This window comes from Strix uralensis, chromosome 4 (genome assembly GCF_047716275.1).
Source record: "Strix uralensis isolate ZFMK-TIS-50842 chromosome 4, bStrUra1, whole genome shotgun sequence".
NCBI lineage: Eukaryota > Metazoa > Chordata > Aves > Strigiformes > Strigidae > Strix > Strix uralensis.
The window spans coordinates 112,351,236-112,372,269 of record NC_133975.1 but is presented as its reverse complement, the minus strand read 5'-3'; positions in this window follow the sequence as shown (position 1 = coordinate 112,372,269).

Below are 21,034 nucleotides of genomic sequence, written 5' to 3'. Positions count from 1 at the left end.
GTTTAATGCTAAAATGGTAAAATCAGGAACTGCAGAGGAGGTACAAATACAAATCAAAGACGTTTTTAGGATAAACTGAAAACTCTATCTATACAGGATTGTTCTGATTAGAAGTCAAATTTAGTCTTATGTCAAAAAAAATAATAATTAAAATTACCATAAGGTTATCTTGATTATAATGCACTTAAACATATATAGCTTTATTTCTGTTTTGGTGCCTGTTCAGATGTTGCTGTTATAACTTGGGGATCTGTAGCTTAGAGGTCTCCAGAGCATTTTTTTTTTGCCTTTGTTTAAATACATCAAAAATACCCATCCTACATATGAGAAACCTGGATGCTTAATTTCAGTCTCAGACAATTCATACTGTACAAATGTAAAGTTCTTAAGACAAAGATTATTGTATAAATGCTGACAAACCTTTATCTGGCACTGAAAACAGGGATTCTATAATCAGAATTAGGTTAACTACCTTTTATCCTTCCTTATAATGATTGGCTTCATCAAGTTAAGACAATACAGTGAAACTACCAACATGCATGCAATTGATCTTCACTGCTTTAATGTAATTAGTTCTTAATTCTCTCACTAGGTCCTCTGGATCTCCTTAAATTTTGAAAGCGATTCAAAGAGATGCCTTAATTATTACAATATGCAGTTTAATGCATGTTCTACAGAATCTCAGCAGTGAACACCTACAAGTTCCCCCATCCATCCCTTCTCTCAGTGTCTGTATTTAATTTCCAGCTAACATCCAAGCATGCAGTCTCAACAAACCCACAAAACACGTTAATCATTGTTCTGTTATAGCACACACACATCCTGGACTTACCATTTGGCTGATTTATATGAATATGATACACTTTTCTCTTTTTTTGGTGTCTTTTCCCTGTCTTGGTATATATAGTTGACAATTTCTTTGCAATAGATACAGTATCTTCTTTTTTTATTTCTTTATTATGTATTTGAACCCATATGCTTTAGCAACACCCTTCTTCAGATGAACTTGTAATAGAAACAAAGAATCAAGAGACCTAGTGAGCACATCACTAAGAAAATCTAATTTGACAGAAATTCTGTCAAATACTTGGTAGCATCGTACATAGTGCAGTTCCATATCATAGAGTCAACATATAGAGAGCCTCCTATTCTTTAGCTGGGTTTTGTTGGATGCTTATTGAACCTGCAAATTAAAGATACGTCCATTGTATCAACCTAGCTGTGTTTTCCCTGAAGAGCTTTGAATACTTGCAAATGTAACTCTTGTATGGAGCTGTTGTCTACTGAGTAAAAAAAAGATATTTCTGTTATTTAGTATGATACAGGAGTAAACATGATGATACTGAAACAAGAGACAGAAGAGGATAAAACATACAAAATACAAGGGTTTAGAAAAAAATTGTCTCAAATATTTAATCAAAAGAAAAGAGGGGTAGAATAATACAGCAATCCTGCACTTTTCATAAACCCCTCCCTCCTGTGAATATCAGAACAGGGCAGCTAAAATACATCAAGTGACAAAACAACCTAAGTTAGGAATCTAGACTTGAAAGTTAGGAAGCTCGGGAGTCTCCAAGCTGTGGTCAGCATGTGTATCAGAGCTCTCCTGAAGTCACACACTCCATGATGTTGCTCTTCCAACAGTCCCACCTGGTGAAATGTCATGCAACCATGCAGATTCCTAAGGCCATATTTCAGAGAAGTTCGTAAAAGTGGCACTGCTTGTCACCAGAACACTTAGGTTTTGACAAATAGGTATTTTCTGCACAGAAAAAAAAGGTAACCAATTATTTTTTTTCTGCAACTTCCTCACTAAATCTAGCCACAAATAGATGTGCAGAACCTGTCTTCTATTCACTCCAAAGCTTTGTGATTTATCTTTGTTTTACTTCTGTGGTGTCATTTTCAGATATAAATGCTTCTCTGAATTTCACAAGGACCTAAGAATTATCAGAGATCTGTCTTGTCCCTTATCATATATGTAGCAGGGACCAAGACGAATTTTTCAGCAGAACAGCACGAAGGATAGCTATTAGTTATGATTATGTCTAACCATAACAAGACAATGTTTATTAGGGTGAAGTCTGAATATCATTAATATCTGTACAAACATCGAATCCAATCTAATAATATTCATGATTTCTGCAGTTACTTGGGAAGAGGTAACAAAGCATACTCTCATTTTGAGTAAAAATATTTCTTTTATGGGCTTTGAATTTTACTCCTTTTAATTTTAGTGTGCCCTGTTGTTCTTGTATTACAAGCTAGGGAATTCAGTAGCACCTGAAACAACTCTTTCAACCGTATGTCTGTTTCTTTTGCTAACTTCTTCATTACTTAAATTTCCAATTGTAATTTTTCTGGAAATAGGGGTATTTATCAATTAAACTTTTGACAATACCAATTATAATAGAAGGCTATGTTACAAATTTGTCATTCTTTATTCCTAAATACTTACAATAACCACAGGATTTACTTGAAATTATGATAAAAGATACAGAAAGTTGTATGTCTTCTTTTTTGTTAAGAAATGGTCTCTTCCATTTTGAAAATAGTGATAATGATTATTCTCTAAAAGTCTGTGTTGATACATATCACCTCAAGTCATAAGGAAACATCACTTTCTGTTTGAACAGTTTGGTATAAAGCCCTAGGAAACTACACCTATATAATACTATAAAGGTAGAAAACCATGATTCAGAGAATCAAGCCTAATTCATCTGGACCAATTCATTTTATGCTTTTAGCTATGATGCTGAACTGAGCCAAAATGTTACCAAGGTCCCACAGAAATCCCTTGCTCATAGGTGAATTTTTGATAGCAACCACTGTCATGTAAGTTCAGAACCACTTCGAAGGGGTCTGATTTAGTGACAAGCAATGGTATTTACAGTGACAAATACAGAGTCCATACACTGAACACTAAAATAAATAAAGTGAATAAATCTATAAACAGATATATTTTGAATTATAAAAGATGTTATTAAGATGCAAAGAGGACAAATGAATAAAATAAAAGGGTAAGGATAAAGGTTATAAAACCACACCAGAAGCATAAAAACCAGAGCCAGTATGATATCAAGTGTTTTAAGGAGTGATTTTCATTTATTCCAGAGCATTTCCAATTAAAGTTTTACCGAGAAGAAAATCCTTGGCATTAATTAGTTCTTCTAAAAGAAAGATAATCTCCAATAATTAAAGGGTTAGAATTAATCCTTGTTAAAGACAGAACATCCACCTTGCTGACATCAAATTACTCTTTTGAACACCTTTCTAAAGGAAATAAATTATTTAACAGGGACATATTCTGTTGAAAATCATCAAATTAAGAAATTTCCAACTTTAATTTTATTTTGCAATGATTTGAAATACATTATATCAGATTAACTTTACTGTTATCTACCAAAACAAGTGGTGTAATCAGACTGTATTTATACTCATGGCTATTGTAAAATTGCTATGCTGTTGTGTTGGCACTTAGAAATGTCAGTTCTCAAGCATTTCTGTAATGTCAGTAAATAGAATTTCACACAGGAAGTACAATCTGAATTTTAGACCAATACCACTGGAGGTTAATAATGTTTTTCTCCAGTTTTCGGATGCTGCCCTCTTAATACTGTGAATTTGCCTCAGTGTGTGATTCATGAAATGAAACAGAACTCATGAAAAGCTATGAATTTGATAGTTACACACCTACAAATTATTTCATCTTATATAGTTTCACCATTCACTGCAGATTTCCAGTTTCCCTTCAGAAGCTACAACATATATCAACTCCTAAGACAGCTGCTAAAATTAGAGAAAAGAGATAAAAATTTGGAAATACAACAGTTACAAGCATGTGTGCTCTCTGGTGAAAAATAAGAATTTGAATAAGTTCACTTGAGCAGTAAAATGCCAAAACATGCCTTGAAATGAATTAGAAAGATGATGAGCAGCCTCATTGCTCTGCACATTTTGTATTTTCCTTCCAGATTGCCACAAATCAGTAACACAGCTAGCAGAGATCAAGCAAACACATGCAGCAACAAACTAAGCTTTGTCAAAAGCCTATAAGGAAAACTAACATTAGCATTGGGAAGGTAGATATTGCTGAAGATGATCAAGTGTCCCTCCCAGCCAGGAAATGGGAGCTGCTTCAAAAAAAAATGTATCATTATCAAATTCTAAAATGACTGAATCACTAGATAAGATGAATTTGATGACATACTAGACTTAAAAAGATGACAAGGGGCAGATATTTGAAATTTAGGATGGAGGATAGTATCCCTCTATTTTAAAGAGGAAGAGTGATTTGGGGTAATTTGCTGACTGGTTTTTATCTGTTGTGTTTTCTTTTTTTTTCCCCTTTCTTTTTTATCTTCTTTTTCTTGACTCCAAATTCTAGGTATAACATATCTAAATTAACCTAACTGGTATGTGATAATGGACACAAATTTTTTTCAAGCCAAAAAAAAATTTAACGAGACCTTGGATCAGGCCCCATGCTATGTTTCCTATTACATTTATTAGATTTGGATGAGTTGTTGGTAATGAATCAGTCAGCAAGCAAACTCGGTTCATCCCGCTGTTTGCATCTTACTTCAGAAGACATCCCACTGATTTAACATGAATGTCTTATGGGACTATAGTGGTCCAGTCTGAATGTGCATCAATTAGGAAGACAAAGTCCTGAATCCCAGAACCCTCCTTATATGTGTTATATGCTCATTACATAATCTGTCCTGCTTCTTCATTCAGCCACAGCTGAAGCATATTGCCTAGGCTCATGGACAAACTCTGAACTCTAAATAGTCCCAAAGGAACATCCTTAAGTATCTTGGTTGAACTAGACTCCTTTTCTTTGCCTTCTGAAAATTAAAACAGCCAAGTATGCTTGAAAGCTTCTGAATTCAACCCTCAAATAGCAGGTCTCTGCATTTAAAACATGGCTTGTTGCTACATCTTTCTTTTTGATTTCTGCATCCTTTCCTGGTAGACATTAATCTTCCACTCTTTAATAAAATACTGAAGGAAGGAAGGGGCACCAATTAAGCCTCTGTTATCTCAGTAAAGGCAGGCAATTTCTTCACTAATTGAATTAAGGATTGTGGAGGGCAGCCATTTCACTATAATCTAAATTTGCTTCTGTAATTAATAAAACATGTCTCTGATGTTGACCAGTTAAAATAATAATCTTAACTAATATCTGACCTTAAGGAAAGATCATTATTTCTAGTACATGGCCAAGTGTATTTTCAGCAGCGTTATTCAGTAATATCAGCAACTGGGGTTTTTTTAATATGTAAGACAACATTTTCTTAAAAAGAAAGATTACACTAGATGGTAGTATAAACACTCATAAATGGATAACTTTCTCACAGAGACAGCAAATGTAATGCCTAAAGGGCACTACTGGATAAATAATGTAGCATAAAAAATGTGAATCTATGCTTTGATACAAACTTTACTTTGTGTTTGAATACTGGCACAAATGAGGAAACTGAGGGTATGATTTTCTTTCATATGTTACAGCCATATGAGAATGAAAATAAAAATATTATCTTTTTATTGTATTACTTTTCCTTTATATTTTGTTAAAAGACTAGAATCTTGACTGAACATGTTCACTAGCACCTCTATCACTAGCACACGTTTTTAGTTGACCATATGGAGGTGTCGGATATAATCTAAAAAAATAGCAACAGTATTAACATTCTCATTTATTACTCTTGTGGTAACCATTTCACAGAAAAGACAACACACCTCACTGTGTACTACTGTGTTATTGGCACACAAGGTACAGAAAACAATAAGTTTACGCTGCTTCTAAGGTAACACTTTTAGCTGTGGGATAACATCACTACCAATGTTTAAGAAATAAAATAGTCTCCTATCCAGTCAGCTATCGTGTTTTCTTACCATTTTACCAATTTTTTAATCTATTACCTGAAATCTAGAGCATTTACCATCAAACCTATAAAGAAGCATGACTCGATCTTTGTCAGAAACTGTCATTTATTAAGTAATTCTTTTCACTTTTCATTTCTGTTGACTCCAAGTCAACAAGATTCTTAATTTTATGCCCAAGATCCTTAATTTTAGTATGTTAACATGATGATTTAGGTTTAACACAGAGTAACAAAGTTCATAACTTCTTTTTATGAGAACATAATGATGTAGATTACATAGTTCACATTTATTTCAACGGGTGCTGGACTGTACTTAAAGTGATGTATTTTTACCCACACTATTTTAGAAATATCAATTCAATTTATATTTAATTAAATGAAGAGCATATGTTTAAAAATAGGTAGATGATTTTAAATGAAATCTCTAGAGATTAGCACTGAATGTTGATAATTTAAATTATCTTCATGAATATTCAATTAAATGACACAAACTCCGCAAGTTCACAGTATCCTTGCTTTCCACAGGTCTCTAAAAATTAAAGATCTAAGTCACTAAAATAATAGTTAGAGGTTTATGCTGGAATAATACTAAAGATGCCAACAGAATTACACCTATATTATGTTGGAGTTAAGTCATGGCAATTTACGCCCAAAGAATTATAAAGCCTATTAAACTTGTTTCACTAAGCAAAAGGTCTAAACATCTGAAGAAATAACTTCAGTGAAATACCACAAGACACATACAGGCACACACACAAGCCCTGACAGCTGACTTGCAAGCTTCTCCCTACAAAGTTCACCTCTACCTTTTGTCATGAAGGAATTCAGGGTGACATTGACACTGCAATTAATAAAACTACAATGGCCAGCATTTACAGTGTAAAAGAAGTTTGTTCAGGGAAAGTAAAGAATGAATTCAGAAATGTAAACTAAAGGGGTGAAAAAGAAAAGAGAAAATCTACCCACAGAATACAGTTACTGCAAAACAAGTTTAATTTCTCAGCCAGTATAAATCAGTACAGCTTCCCTGGTATGAACAGAGTGTTGACAGTAAACCCAATAGTTGGGAATCTGGAGTAATACAGAAAAAAGCTTGTTATGGAGGAAATTAAAGGATTGTGACAATAGAAGATTCAGAAACAACCTTTATTTTGCTGCATACAAACCTGTGCTTCTTAAATATATGGGTGTGCATTTTAAACCGGATGTAAAGTTTAGAAGTTGTAATTTTTTACATTTTTAGTATCTCCAGGTGGAGAACTACCAATGTTTTTGAGAACGTGGACAACGCTTGAAGAAGAACCTACTTTCTTAGAAAAAGTCAAAGTGAAATAAAAGTACTGTAATAAGTATCCATCTCTGCTCTGACAAAATAAATAAATCAAAACATGATCATATGTTGGCAGAAATGGCACTGTCATATCATTTCCAACTGTTGCAAACACAATCTGAATTCTGGACAGAAAGCTACAGTAGCTTTGCTATTCTGGCAGAATATGCCTGTTATGTGTCTCAGTGTTCAACAGGAAACTATGATAAGCATCAAAGACCGGGCAGTTGAGGAGAGAATGAATTAAAGTGTTTCCTACTGTGAAATGTTTACCATATTCATAACAATTGAAGACAATTTGGATAAAATAGTCAAGCAGCTATTATGTGACTAATAAAGATAATGTCTGATTATACCCACTAATTCTGGAACCTATTTTTATTTCTTTCTAAAATGTAAAAAATATCCAGCAAATGTCTGCTTTCCCAGGTACGTGCATACACACATGCAAGTTAAGTATTAAATAACAAAAAAATAAATATAGAAGTCTCTCAGGTGACTACAGTGTTACTTGCATTTCTTACCTGGTCTGATTCCAGTTATTCCACTTATCCTAAAATCTCTAAATTAATTAAAAGGTAGTGTTTTTCATTTTCTGAGCTAATATACATGCAAACATGTATGCACACATGTTTATCTTCATTACTGTTTCTTCCCTACAACCACTGAGGTACATTTGGCATGCCAGCTTTGTAGTGTCTATGGGTTGGTGGTACCAGCAACAGCTACATTTATGAATACATGGGCTTCTGTTCTCTGCATCTTCAGGATTTAAATATGTGCTTGTTAGGAAGCAAGACTGTGAGGAAAGTAATAGCAGACATTGCACAGGTTATATTGTGCTCTTATTTATTCTTATAGAAATTATTACTGTTATTACATTTGTTGTTCCTTTCTACTGCTCACTTCTGGTCTGAAAGAAAACCTCCTAGGTTTATCTGTCTTTTATAATAGCAATAATTCCAGGAGTAAGGCAGAAACTGAGAGCAACTGCCACCTGGTTTATTGCTCTAACCAACAGGCCCTACATGCCATGCTCAGTGCTACATCACTCTTTCTGGTCCTTGGCTCCAGCATTCTTGGATCCACATCGACTCAGATACAAAGAAAGATGTGAAATATCCTTGTTCAGACTAGTCTATAGTCAAGCAGTTAAATTCTGTTCTCAGAAAATGAGAGATGGGGGTTTGAAACCTTCTAGACTAAGGAAATAATTCAAAACAAGACTCCTGCTTGCAGAGTGAATATTTTATCCAGTATGTTGTTATGCAAAAGATGCGAATTATAGTCATGATGCACTGTATTGGATTGAGATTATAATTCTTCAGAACAATTATAAGGTTATTAAGCAGGTTGAAGTTAATCTGCTGATGCCAATAACCAAAGCAGAAGCTGTCTTCCCAGACAGTATGTGTTCCTGGTACTCAGTCCCCAGGACTAGTGTACCTTTTAAATATAGGTATTGTAGATAAATCTCTTGGTATTAAGCAATTAAATTTCACCAAAATCCCATTTTAGGAAACAAAAGTAGGAATCCTGAATATAATTTCTACCCCCTGTTCCCTGTTCACCCAGTGACCTGCTAAGTAGCTCCAGACAAGTCATTGTGTCCTCTGCTATCTTTTGTCATTGACTCTAGAGATGGTTTAAAAAAAGTAGGAATGTCTCAGTGCTGTTGTTTGTGAAACTCCAGTTTAAATGATCCCTAACCTAGATGCTACTGGGATAAAATTCTTTGTTGCTTTTTCTGTGGTTGTTGCTTAGAACATGATGGTGAGATACTGCCTACATGTCTGTTGGCCAGTTAGACAGTAGTAAATAAAAGAAATATCCATCAATCAAAAGAGTGCAGGAAAAAGATTTATATTGAAGACTATTAGATTGTTTCTATTTTCATTTTGATATTGCTCACATAAGTGTTGTGCTCGGGCCCACTGGATGTTGTTTGATCATTTGGACTACAGTCAACAAACTACATTCTTCTATATGCTTGAAGTTTTTACTGTTTGCCAAATGTTTCACTACAGCCTCTTAGACCTTATACTTATGCTAGGCACACCAACATTACCTGACAATGCCTGTCATGGTTCATGGGTGCAATATACATCCAGCACAGTTGTTTAAAGTTATGTACTTATTATTTATCCTTTCTTACTTTTCCTTTTTCTAATGCATTCTTTTACAGCATATAGCTCAATGGAAACATGCATCTACCTTGTAGCAGCAGTTACAAGAAATCAACTGATGCAAGGCTGTATTTTTAAATAATAAAAGATAAAATAACAATATTATAAACACATTATACAAATCAGTGGTTCATCAGTATCTTGAATATATTGTTCTCTATACCTTTCATATCTCAGAATGCAGTGGTGAGGCTGCTTATATTTGTCATGCTTTTATTACCTCAGTTATGTCTGTTTATTATTACACCCCTAATTAACATAAGAAGTAGGCATAATTGTTTTTTTCTAAATGAAGCAAAAATCTGGAAGAAACAAATATTTTCAGTCTTAAGACAGTGAAACTATTCAGCTACAGTTATGAAGAAAAGGCATGACTAAGAAAAACACTAACAATGGCTGTGAAAATATATGTGAATAAAACTGAGATTCAGCTCTTCCTAAATTCATTCAGTTTCTACTTTTACATGGCCAAAAATATCAAAGATCTAATGCAATCACCTAAAGCATGATACTTTCTTATGTCATACTAAAAGCACAGCTGGCTTTTGCATTCATGCATCCATAATCCAAGCTGCAGAACATTTCAAACACAAGGATAAAAGATGATCCCTGCCCAAATTAACTTGTGTTTTATGCATAAAACCAGTGGTAAGAGGTTGATAAATACAAAAACTGTGAGGCAATATTGCTAAATCAATATGCAGTAGGAATGGGCACATCAGCAAACTGATACTAGCATTTTTTATAAGAAACATGATGCAGAATTTTAAGAGGAGAGATGAAATATGGTAACAGTTAGTTGTTCTGAAAATATTTCTGAGACACTCCTCCCATGTCTGGGAGGTAGCATGAAGCTTATTTAAAATATAACAAATAGTGGCACATCCATCTGAGGTGTGAGCTGACATTTTATCATAAATAAGATATGACAGCTGGATGTTTCAAGGTTGTGAAGGTCCTTGAAAATGAAGGAAAGTGGATTATGCTTGATTGTAAAGAGATGATGAAGTAGTTGATGGAAGAATTTAAAAAGGGAGGGGAAAAAAAATGAAGAAAGTATAGTGGATAAATATAAGTGGGTCAGCAGTTACCAGTGGATGTCAAATAAGAGAGAAAACATTGCATTAATTGAAAAGCTAGCAGATGAGTGTCCAGACAAGAGTTTTAGCTCTGTAATTTGTAAGAAACTACAGTTTTAACAAGTGCAAACAAATTTGGGGTCTGAAGAGCCAGAATGAAATCAAAGACAAAAAATGGCACTTAAAAGCAAGCCGCTGTCATGGAAAAAAGGGCATTATATTAGCAGTTTTGCATTAGAGTGTCTGTCGGTACTGTTACTGTGAGATGATGTAATGGAAATTATTTTCATTTGTCAGATAAAAAAGTTGCTCTGAAACAATAAGCAATGAAAGGCTTATTTGATTGTGAATTCTGCTTGTGCCTTACATTTGCTGTAGAAAAAGGTCCTGGAAGAACAGAAGGAGTAAGCAATTGGAAATGGAGGGTGGGAGGAAAGAAAAGGACATTACGTTTTCTTTGAAAGACTAACTGTTTTACATAAGTGACCAGAGTGACCAGGAAAGGACAGAGTCGAGAAATCAAAATCATGAACATTTTCAGGAAGATCTTGGTTAATAACACTTAAGGCAGTTGGTCAGTCAAGTGCTGACAAGTGATTTCATAGCTTTAGTTCCTCTTATATTCTATTGCTCTCAGGTTTTTTAGTAATTCAACTTGAATAAATAACTAAAAGGAAATATAGTTACCTTACAGAGTTTGTAGAAGTCATTATTAATAGGTTCATTTTGGTTACATTTCTAACTCCATTCCTCTTCCAGAGATGCTTAATTATCAGAATGTTCCTTCCCTCTTTTTTTTTTTTTTTTTTTTCTGCTTTTAATATGTATTTGAAAACAGGGAGTTGAATAGGGATCTCCTGATTCCGGAAAACGAATTTCTGTAAGAAGTAGCTCAGGATAAATCACAAAATTAATACTTTAAAATTGTAGAATAGTATCCCAAAATTGCACAAAAGAGGTGGAAATTCTTTTTAGATTCCTGCTTTTCAGGTAGCATAGCAGGCCCACAAATGACCCTATCATTACCTTTTTCTTGTAAGCCAACAAACTTTTCATCTTTAGAAAAGGATCTGGAGGACAGGCCTATAAAGCTAGCTGTTTGACTATTCAACAGACTATGTGAAACATGAAAGCAGAAGAATGTTTTTCATCACAACTCTTAGGAAATGACACTCTTTTAGACAAGTAGACCCCTGCTCTGAATATATCAGTTCTTATTTCACGTGAAGGACAACAAGCATCCAGAAACAGCCAGAAACCTTTAGAAACAAACAAACAAAAAGAGCTTTAGTGTACTGCTGAAATACTAGAAATGCTGATACTTGCATAGTAGCAGATCCTAGGGCTTTGAGTTTGGGGGTTTTTTTGCACTACCAACAAAACAACAAGTCAAACTACAGATTTCTGAAGCTTTTTATGTATCTAGAATGTGTTTTCAGTAGAATTTGCAGGAGGACTGACAACCCTAGCTTCAATGACAGTCTGACACTCCGGTTACTGAAGTACCTTTATTAATTTCATTCAACAGAACTTTCATACTTTCAATCAATTATCTTTGGAAATCTGGTCCAAGGTATTTTTCAGTAGTTACAGATCTCACAACTGCTGTCCTTGTCATCTCAGAATCAATATACTGTAAGTTTTCATGCATCTTTCATTTCTGTATTTCAGTACTGGTTAAATATAGCAGTTAATCCAGAATACATATACTCATTTGATATTTTAACACTTTTTGACAGAAAAACCTTGCTTTATGTTGCTCTTCCTGTTGTCTTTCCATTTCCAGGTAAAACTGAACATGAGTTATTTAAATGTTTGAGTCCTACATGCCTTGAGATCCAGCTATCTGAGACATTGCACCAGTAAAGAATCATTATAGAATCATGGAACAATTTCCAGAGTTTCCAAAGATCTGTTTCAGAGGGAATATTGTATGTAGCTAAAGGTTGAATTTCACTGCCTGGTAGTGATATGAAATGTATTATATTAGAGCTATAGAACATTTGCAAGAACATAAAAATACTGAATAAAATTAGGAGAAAGGACCCCAAGTAAACTTCTAGAAAGAAACACAGAATAAAAAAAAGAATTTTTAAGCTCCAAAATCACTTTCAATAAATGCAGAGAAACATGACAACTCCATTCACATTTCCAGAATTTCTTTGATGCCTCTTATTCTTCTTGTGTCAAATACTTTATCAGGTTTTGAAAGGACTCTTAAGAACTGTCATTTTCCTTCATATACGACTTCTTAGTTCCTTTGACCAGTGTAATACTACCACGAGTCTCTGACATTTTTGCAGCTAATGATGGCTGGAAATGCTGTTCTAGACTATATGGTTTTGCCAAATCTCTCAATTTTCAGTTTCTATCTGTAATATCATCTAGTCTGCGTATGCTTTGTTTCTTTTTAATCTATGTTAGTTGTGTACTGGGCAGACTACTGAAGTGGCTGAGGAATAGAAATAACGGGAGATTTCCTATCAATTAACAGGGTTTTTTTTTAATTACCATAATTTTTTAAACATTGTTTACTAATAGACTATGGCAGCTGAACTAAAATGAAATACAATACCAGAGAAACAGTCCAGCAGCAAACAATTTAATTAAAGGGAAATTTTGAAAGTGAATTATCCAAACAACAAAACTCAAAGTAAAATATCATGGCTCAATGCATTACCTGCAATGGTAGTGCAATCTATGAATCATTAAATACAGGATATATTTGTGTCTATTTTTCAGGCATCATTCTTTTTGAGGACCTTTGGGACAGTGCTCTCACACTGTGATTAACCATTTCTCCTGCTTCTGCCATTTTCTGAATCCTAATTAACCCATGGAGAGACAATCACTCTCTTGATTAGAAGGTAAGATAAGAAAATCTGTCTATAACAGTGGAATCAATGTCAGGTGCAATTAAGTACACCATAAATTTCAGTTAAGCACAGTTAAAATTTCTCAATTGTACTTGTTATCTGAATACTCTTCACCTCAAGTAGTCTTAAAAAAGTTAGTTTCCATAGTTACTTCATGTTTTGTTATTAAAATTTAACCCAAATTAATTTACAGCATGTATTTATATCATAGAATCATAGAATGGTTTGGGTTGGAAGGGACCTTAGAGATCATCTAGTTCCAACTCCCCTGCCATGGGCAGGGACACCTTCCACTAGATCAGGGTGCTCAAAGCCCCATCCAACCTGTCCTGGAACACTGTCAGGGAGGGGACATCAACAACTCTGGGCAACCTGTTCCAGTGTCTCATCACCCTCACAGTCAAGAATTTCTTCCTTATATCTAAAGTAAATCTACCCTCTTTCAGTTTAAAAACATTACCCCTCATCCTGTCTCTACACTTCCTGATAAAGAGTCTCTCCCCATCTTTCCTGTAGCCCCCTTTAAGTACTGGAAGGCTGCTATAAGTTCTACCCGGACCCTTCTCTTCTCTAGGCTGAACAACCCCAAGTCTATCAGCCTGTCCTTACAGGGGGACATGCTTCAGTCCTTTTGACCATTTTCATGGCCTCCTCTGGACCCACATGAGCAGGTCCATGTTGTTCGTATGCTGGGGGCCACAGAGATGGACACACTACTCCAGGTGGGGTCTTACAAGAGTGGAGCAGAGGGGAATAATCACCTCCCTCGACCTGCTGGCCATGCTTGTCTTGATGCAGCCCAGGATACAGTTGGCTTTCTGGGCTTCAAATGTACATTACTGGCTCATAGTCAGTTTTTCATCCACCAATACCACCAATTTCTTCTCCACAAGGCTGCTCTCAATCCACTCATTGCCCAGCCTGTATCTGTGCATGGGATTGCCCTGATTGATGTGCAGAACCTTGCACTTGGCATTGTTGAAGTTCATGAGGTTTTCACGGGCCCACCTCTCAAGCCTGTCAAGGTCCCTCTGGATGGAATTCCTTCCCTCCAGCATGTTGACCGCATCACACATCTGGGTGTCGTCAGCACATTTGTTGAGGATGTGTTGTGGATGAAAGTAATGGTTTTAGCAGCAAATCAAGTTTTATTAATGACTAGTAGCACTTAATCATTAACCAGTTTAAAGATTTACAAAATAATTCAGTAAAATATGTTATGATTAAGACAGTGACTTAACTACAGATTTGAAGATGACAAGAATCACACTAACTTACTATACGGTATCTTAAATCTATATACATACATACATGCGCATTCACAAACCCAAGACGTACAAACACACAGACAGACAAAAATATTTGGATCCAGTGGAATAAGTATGTAACCACACTCGTAAAAGTAGCTGTGTATACGGAAACACATCGCTAAGCGAGAGAGAGTAGGTGAAAGAGAAGCTAGCTCAGTTAAAATTTCCCTCTTCTTGAATTTAGAGTAAATAAGCACAATGCATTAGCATTCCTCAACAGGCGATAATTAGGACTCAAGTGGGTTGTCTTCACCCTGGCCTTCTGTGGACTCTGAGGGTGGATGATACCTCAAGGAATTGATATCTGAGAGGCATCCCAGCTCAGGAGAGATGCTGGTCACAGCCGGCTGCAGTCCAGGAGAGCAAAAAGAGTCTCACTTGAGGTCACTGTTTATAGGGTCCAAGATAATTGACTTTTGTCAAGTACTTTTCACTCTGGCCCAGCTTGAATAATGAAGTATTCTGGTGTCTTCCACCAACTATGTAAGAACTTAGTGGGTGTGCAATTCTGTTATTGTTCTCCCTCGACCACATCCCAGGTACAAGGGTACTGAGCTGTTAGGAGGTGAAAGGCTGTTATAACTGTTCCAAGTGATAGGAAAGGCAGAGCCATGCTTGTCAAAGGGGCACCTTAATGATCTGTTTACTGCCGTTATCAGTACTTACCTCCCCAGGTTGGTATGTGACCCAGGAGGCAGAGAGGAATCACACTAATCACTGAGTGGCCCAGGAAGGGGGGGAGGAATTGCATCACCACAAGGTGCATTCAATCCCACTGTTCACATCACTGACAAAGATGTTAAGCAGGGCTAGTCCCAATAACAACCCCTGAGGAACGCCTCTCATCACTGCTCTCCACTTGGACATCTAGTAATTGACCACAACACTTTGAGTGCAGCCATCCAGCCAATTCCTTATCTATTGAGTGGTCCATCCATCAGATCCATGTCTGTCCAATTTAGAGACAAGGATGTCACGCAGGACAGTGTCAAAGGCTTTGCACAAGTCCAGGCAGGTGATGTCAGTTGCTCTTTCATTTCATTGGCTAAACAGTAATAAAAATGCTTATTGTTATTCTCTTGTTTACTGTTGCTGTTAGAAATTATAAAGATTAGACATTGATGCTGTAGGTGTTGTGTGTGTGTTTGCACATAAAAAGAGAATATTCTTGACAAAAGATAGCAAGGTCAGGAGAATTTTTCCAACTGGATGAATTGAGCCAACAAAGTCAGTGACTGATCAATGTTCAAAACTGAGACACCTATAGGATGTGGAATAAATGAAGCATGGTGATACGTTTTTCCCTTGGTGCCTTGATTCCTAAAGCATCTTTCTTCATGAAAGTTGTTACAGAAACTCTCAGTCCTTTACCTATACCTCTACACATTATTAGTATTATTCACTGACTCAATACTGTTGAATACCTCAAATCAGGTAGCAGTATGTTTCCCTCAATACTCTAAGTATGATGAATTACCAACTTTTAAATGACTGTAAGAAAAAATACCTGGATTGTCTATCAATATTCTCTCTTAAAGAAAGGATATTTGGGCTGCTTCATAAACTTGGGAAACAGATAAAAGTCTTGTTAAAGGTGCACAGATATACAAAGAGTATTGTGTATTCCCCCTGTGAACTATTTACTGACATTTACTTGTAATTTCTTCTTCTGCTAGGAAAATAAAGATTTAAATTCATAACACTTATTGTGACCCTTTTGTAAGTGATTTTACCTTCATTTTGGGATGCTTACCTCAAGAAATGTTATAAGTGTTACATCTCATTGTATTGAAATCCTCTGCATACCTTCCCCAAAATTTTTTCTTATGCATCTTAAATAGTGCATCAAACAAAAAGAAAGAAAAAAGGAAGAAGGTGTCCTGATTTCATATGGGATAGATACAATTTTTCTTCTTAGTAGTTAGCATAGTGCTGTGTTTTGGATTCAGATGGGATTTGGTATGAGAAGAATGTTGATAATATACTGATGTTTTTAGTTGTTGCTAAGGAATCAAGGACTTTTCAACTTCCCATGTCTTCCTAGTGTGCAGGTGCACAAAAAGCTTGGAGGGAGCATAGCCAGAGCAACAGACCAAAATTGGCCAATGAAATATTCCATAACATATAATGTCAGGCTCAGTATATAGATGAGGGTTAGCAGGGAAGTTCACTCTCCTTTTCCAGGATTGAGGTTTTGGGATTTTTCTCTTCTCTGGGATCACTATCTGGGAATGGGCTGGGCATCAGTCAGCAGGTGGTGAGCAACTGCATTGTGCATCACTAATTTGTATATTCTATTATTACTGCCATTATTATAATTATTATTTTAATTATATTTTATTTGTTATTAAATTGTGTTTATCTCAACCTACGAGTCTCCTTACCTTTACCTCTAAAATTGCTTCCCCCATCCCCTGAGTGGGGGAAGACAAACAAGCAGCTGCATGGTGTTTGGCTGCGGGCCTGATTTAAACCACAACAGAAGTAGCCTGCATATCTCTATATAAAGGGCTATAAAAATATCCTGGCAAGTAGCAGAAGTGAGAGTGAAAATGAAAAGTTATGAAATAGTGGAAATAAAAGAAGGTCAAAGGAACTGTTGTAGTCTTACACAGAGCAAAAATTAATGATCACAAAGATTGTTTCTGTAGTTAGGGTGTATTTTATCTTAGAATACTGCACTATACACATTTTGATGTTAAAACATTGTCTCAGATGGCCCAGGAATATAAATCCTCAAATTAACCTGTGTGTGATAAAGAGCTGTCAATGATATGATGTACGTGCATGTTGAAGGCTGGTCAAATGTTTCACCACCAAGGATGTCTTTTTCCCAGCAGGATTTAGGTAATATTAATAGAGCAGGGTGAATACTTCAGTATTCTATAACATGCTCTGGTGAAACTCTTCAGGCTGCCAAACCAATGCTGAATATGTGGGAAACATCTTTTTAAAACCAATACACAAAAGTAATCAAGAACAAAGAATGCTTGTAGTCAGAAGCAGTCAGGACTGTGCTCAGAATATCATGAACATTCTGCAAACCAAGAAGTCTCTTATTTTACTACTTCTACCATATCATTGGCTGAGTAGACTGCGCTCCAGATTGTCAGATGGCATAAAATATTATGGCTTCAGTAATGTCAAAGTTCATAAGTAGGATCCTTCACCAGTCAAGAGAACCCTTATTCAGCAGATGGCTTTTTTGATGATCAGGAAAATAGATGTCCCATAGCACGACTTTCAGAGGTTAACATTATTAACAAAGGAGAGAAGTGATAGAAGAACGGAGATATGTCTAATTACTTATGAATAGCAGTAGACAGCAGGAATTTCTGTTTCCAGGACAATCTCTCATTCTTGCTTAGAAAAGAAGTTTTTATAAATACATTTTTCTCTTAAAATATATACCGAAAGTCTTGTTCTTATAAAAGAAATAAAGATGTTAACACTGCTTTTCAAAAGGTTTGGCTGTAATATTTTTGGAGTTAAGATAATAGCTGCTTTGCAGGGCTCATCTAAAAAAAAATGTTGTATTTTTATTAAGTTTATTCCCTATCTATGTGTATGTATATATACACAAACAAAAAATTTAGTGCATCAGAAAAACCTGAGCTGGAAACAGTGCAGTCTGGAATTAAATCAATGCATGTTCATTTTGAACCCGTGGGTCAATTGATTACTTAAGTTCAGGAAATGGTATCATTTTAATTCCTACAAAAGGAGAAAGTATTTATATTTCATGTAGTAAAATCCATCCATTATGAAAATGCTGCAAAGAAACCAAATCTATATTATCAGGTATATGGACATGACAATTATATCTATTTGGTATTATGGAAAAAAGTATGACATTAAAGATTCAGTTCTTCTTTTAAGTTTACTGACTCTACACACACTGTCAGAATGAAGCCTATGCTTGACATAGGTATAATATTTTTTTAGTCTAAAGAATAAAAGGTTATGAGAAAGAACTGAATAATAATTAAAAATAATACCCAAGCTTAAAACCTATTTATTGTGTAACACTTTTTACATTTACATTTATTGTATAATACTTTAAAGGCAGAAGTGCATGCATTACTCAATTAACTAATTATTAGAACATCACTTTGTTATGAAAGAATAAGTTTCTGTATTTATCTGAGAAAGAGTAATGTTATACTAAATATAAAACAAAGTTCACAGCAAAATAAGATGTGAGTACTCTTACAACAGCCAGGCATTTGAACACTTTATCTCTCTCTTGAACCTTCCTAATATTTTGTAAGTTTGGGATTTTGCCTCATAGCATGAATATCTTGACCAAAACAGTAAAAAAGACTGAATTCACAAGAGAAGAAAAACAGTTCTTATGGAAAGGAGAAGAAGGAATAGAAGAGTGTGATAATGACACTGGTTGAGCTACATGATGTCTAGAAAACTTGTAGTCAGATTTTTCTATTAAAGGTGAGAAAATGTTTACCATTATATTAGGACAGATTAATCAATAGGTAGATCAGATTTTCACTTATTGTCCTTAAATTAGTAAGGCAAATGTTTGCAAGCATCTATCTGTATATGCAAAACCACAGATTTGCATTGTAGAAATAATTTCATGAGCATGTTTTTTGGGGAATGTGCATGGTAAATCACTTCACATCAGTGCATGTCTAATAAAACAAATTATTTATTTTTCAGGTATAACTGACCACACAATGGTCAACTCCTTAAAACATCACGTCTCTTTATTTCACCATCTTCCCTGTCACAAGTGTATTTTCCTGAGGTAACTGTGTCATAAATACATACATATATGCATACATTTATATATACACATGTGTGTAATGATGGGATATTTTAGGAAGATATAAATATATAATATGTATGTCAGTCTTTTAAATCACTGCTTTCATAACAATAGGAAGAGACAAAATCAAATGCATCTGACCAAATCTGTAAACTATTCAGTTGCCTGCAAGTACTCAATGTTTTCAATTTGCAATTTAGCATACATAAAAAGAGTTTAGAAAGAGAAATTCAAAGTTAACAGTTACATTTACAGATGGGAATAACTTGGGAGAATTTGTGAACATTAGTGAAAATGAAGCAATACATCAAATAAACCAGAACAGATGAGAATCATTGGCTAAAGCATTATAAAATGAGACTGAGCCTAGAAAAAACTGAGCTCAGTACAAAATCTGGCATACAATGATCTGAATAACAGATAATACCTAATGATATAAGTACCCAGGAAACAGTAATACTGGAACAGACCATGTTGTAAATGTAAACCAAACTGAACACAAGTTTATAATGAGATATAGCTGCAGTGAAAAAAAAACAGTGCAATAAGAATGCTTCATTCAACAGAGTAAGAGGACCGTTAAGTAGAAGTGAGTGCACAAGGAAAAGGAGAAATTCTTGTACCAATGAATCTTATTGAAAATGAAGCAACGCCAAGGTAAATATAACTCTTGGTATTTGAATATAGCACCAGGATTTGTGCCATCCAGTCTTACATGCACTGCTGAAGAATATATCCTTCTGAGGCACAATAAAAAAAGGTGTGCTGGTATTTTAGAAAATGTATATGACAAATATAGGTTTCTAGATGGTGTCCATGTTAGAGGATATAAAAGGTACACACTGAAAGTTCTCCTTGAACATTAAAAATCAATAATTAAAAGAAAAATAAAAACAATATTTAGGAACATATTCTTTGGCATTAGATGGAGATTTTAGCCAGCTAAAATGTTCTTTAAGTTTGTATGGTCAGAAATTTTTCTCTGGCAATGAAAAAGCCCTCTCTGAATTTAAATGACATAACTACATTGCTTCTGCAATAGGCACAGAAGCATCAGAGCTTGCATTTTGGAGTCCATTAAAAACGATCAAATAGTTCACTATGAAAATGACTGTATTAATTCTGTTCCTCCCCTCCCCCTTCCTCCCAAATGCATTAAAAATTCAAGAAGTTTGAAAGCAGTATTCTTGTGGCTGTGCAAAAGCTTTTATTGGCAGCTTTTGCATTTTCTTTTTAGCAAAATGATTTTTTAAATCTTAATGAACTCTGGATTTGTGACCCACCCCGTTATTTCTGCTAAAGAAACGAACCATCTGGATAACACTTCTACAGGTTGATTTGTATTTATTTAAATTAACAGTAGCATATGTCATTTTCAACCATCACCAATTCTTTCCATTCAGGTGAAATCTCTGAAGTCTTTAAACTTTATGGCTTGAAGTATTAAAGCTATAGTGAACACATTGAAACAATTACACTGAGGTAAAGGTGGTCATAAAACCAAGGCTGTGTGCACCTCCAAAGCATGTGAAAAGCACTCATGGAAACAGAAAGAGAAGACAGGCCAAGAGGG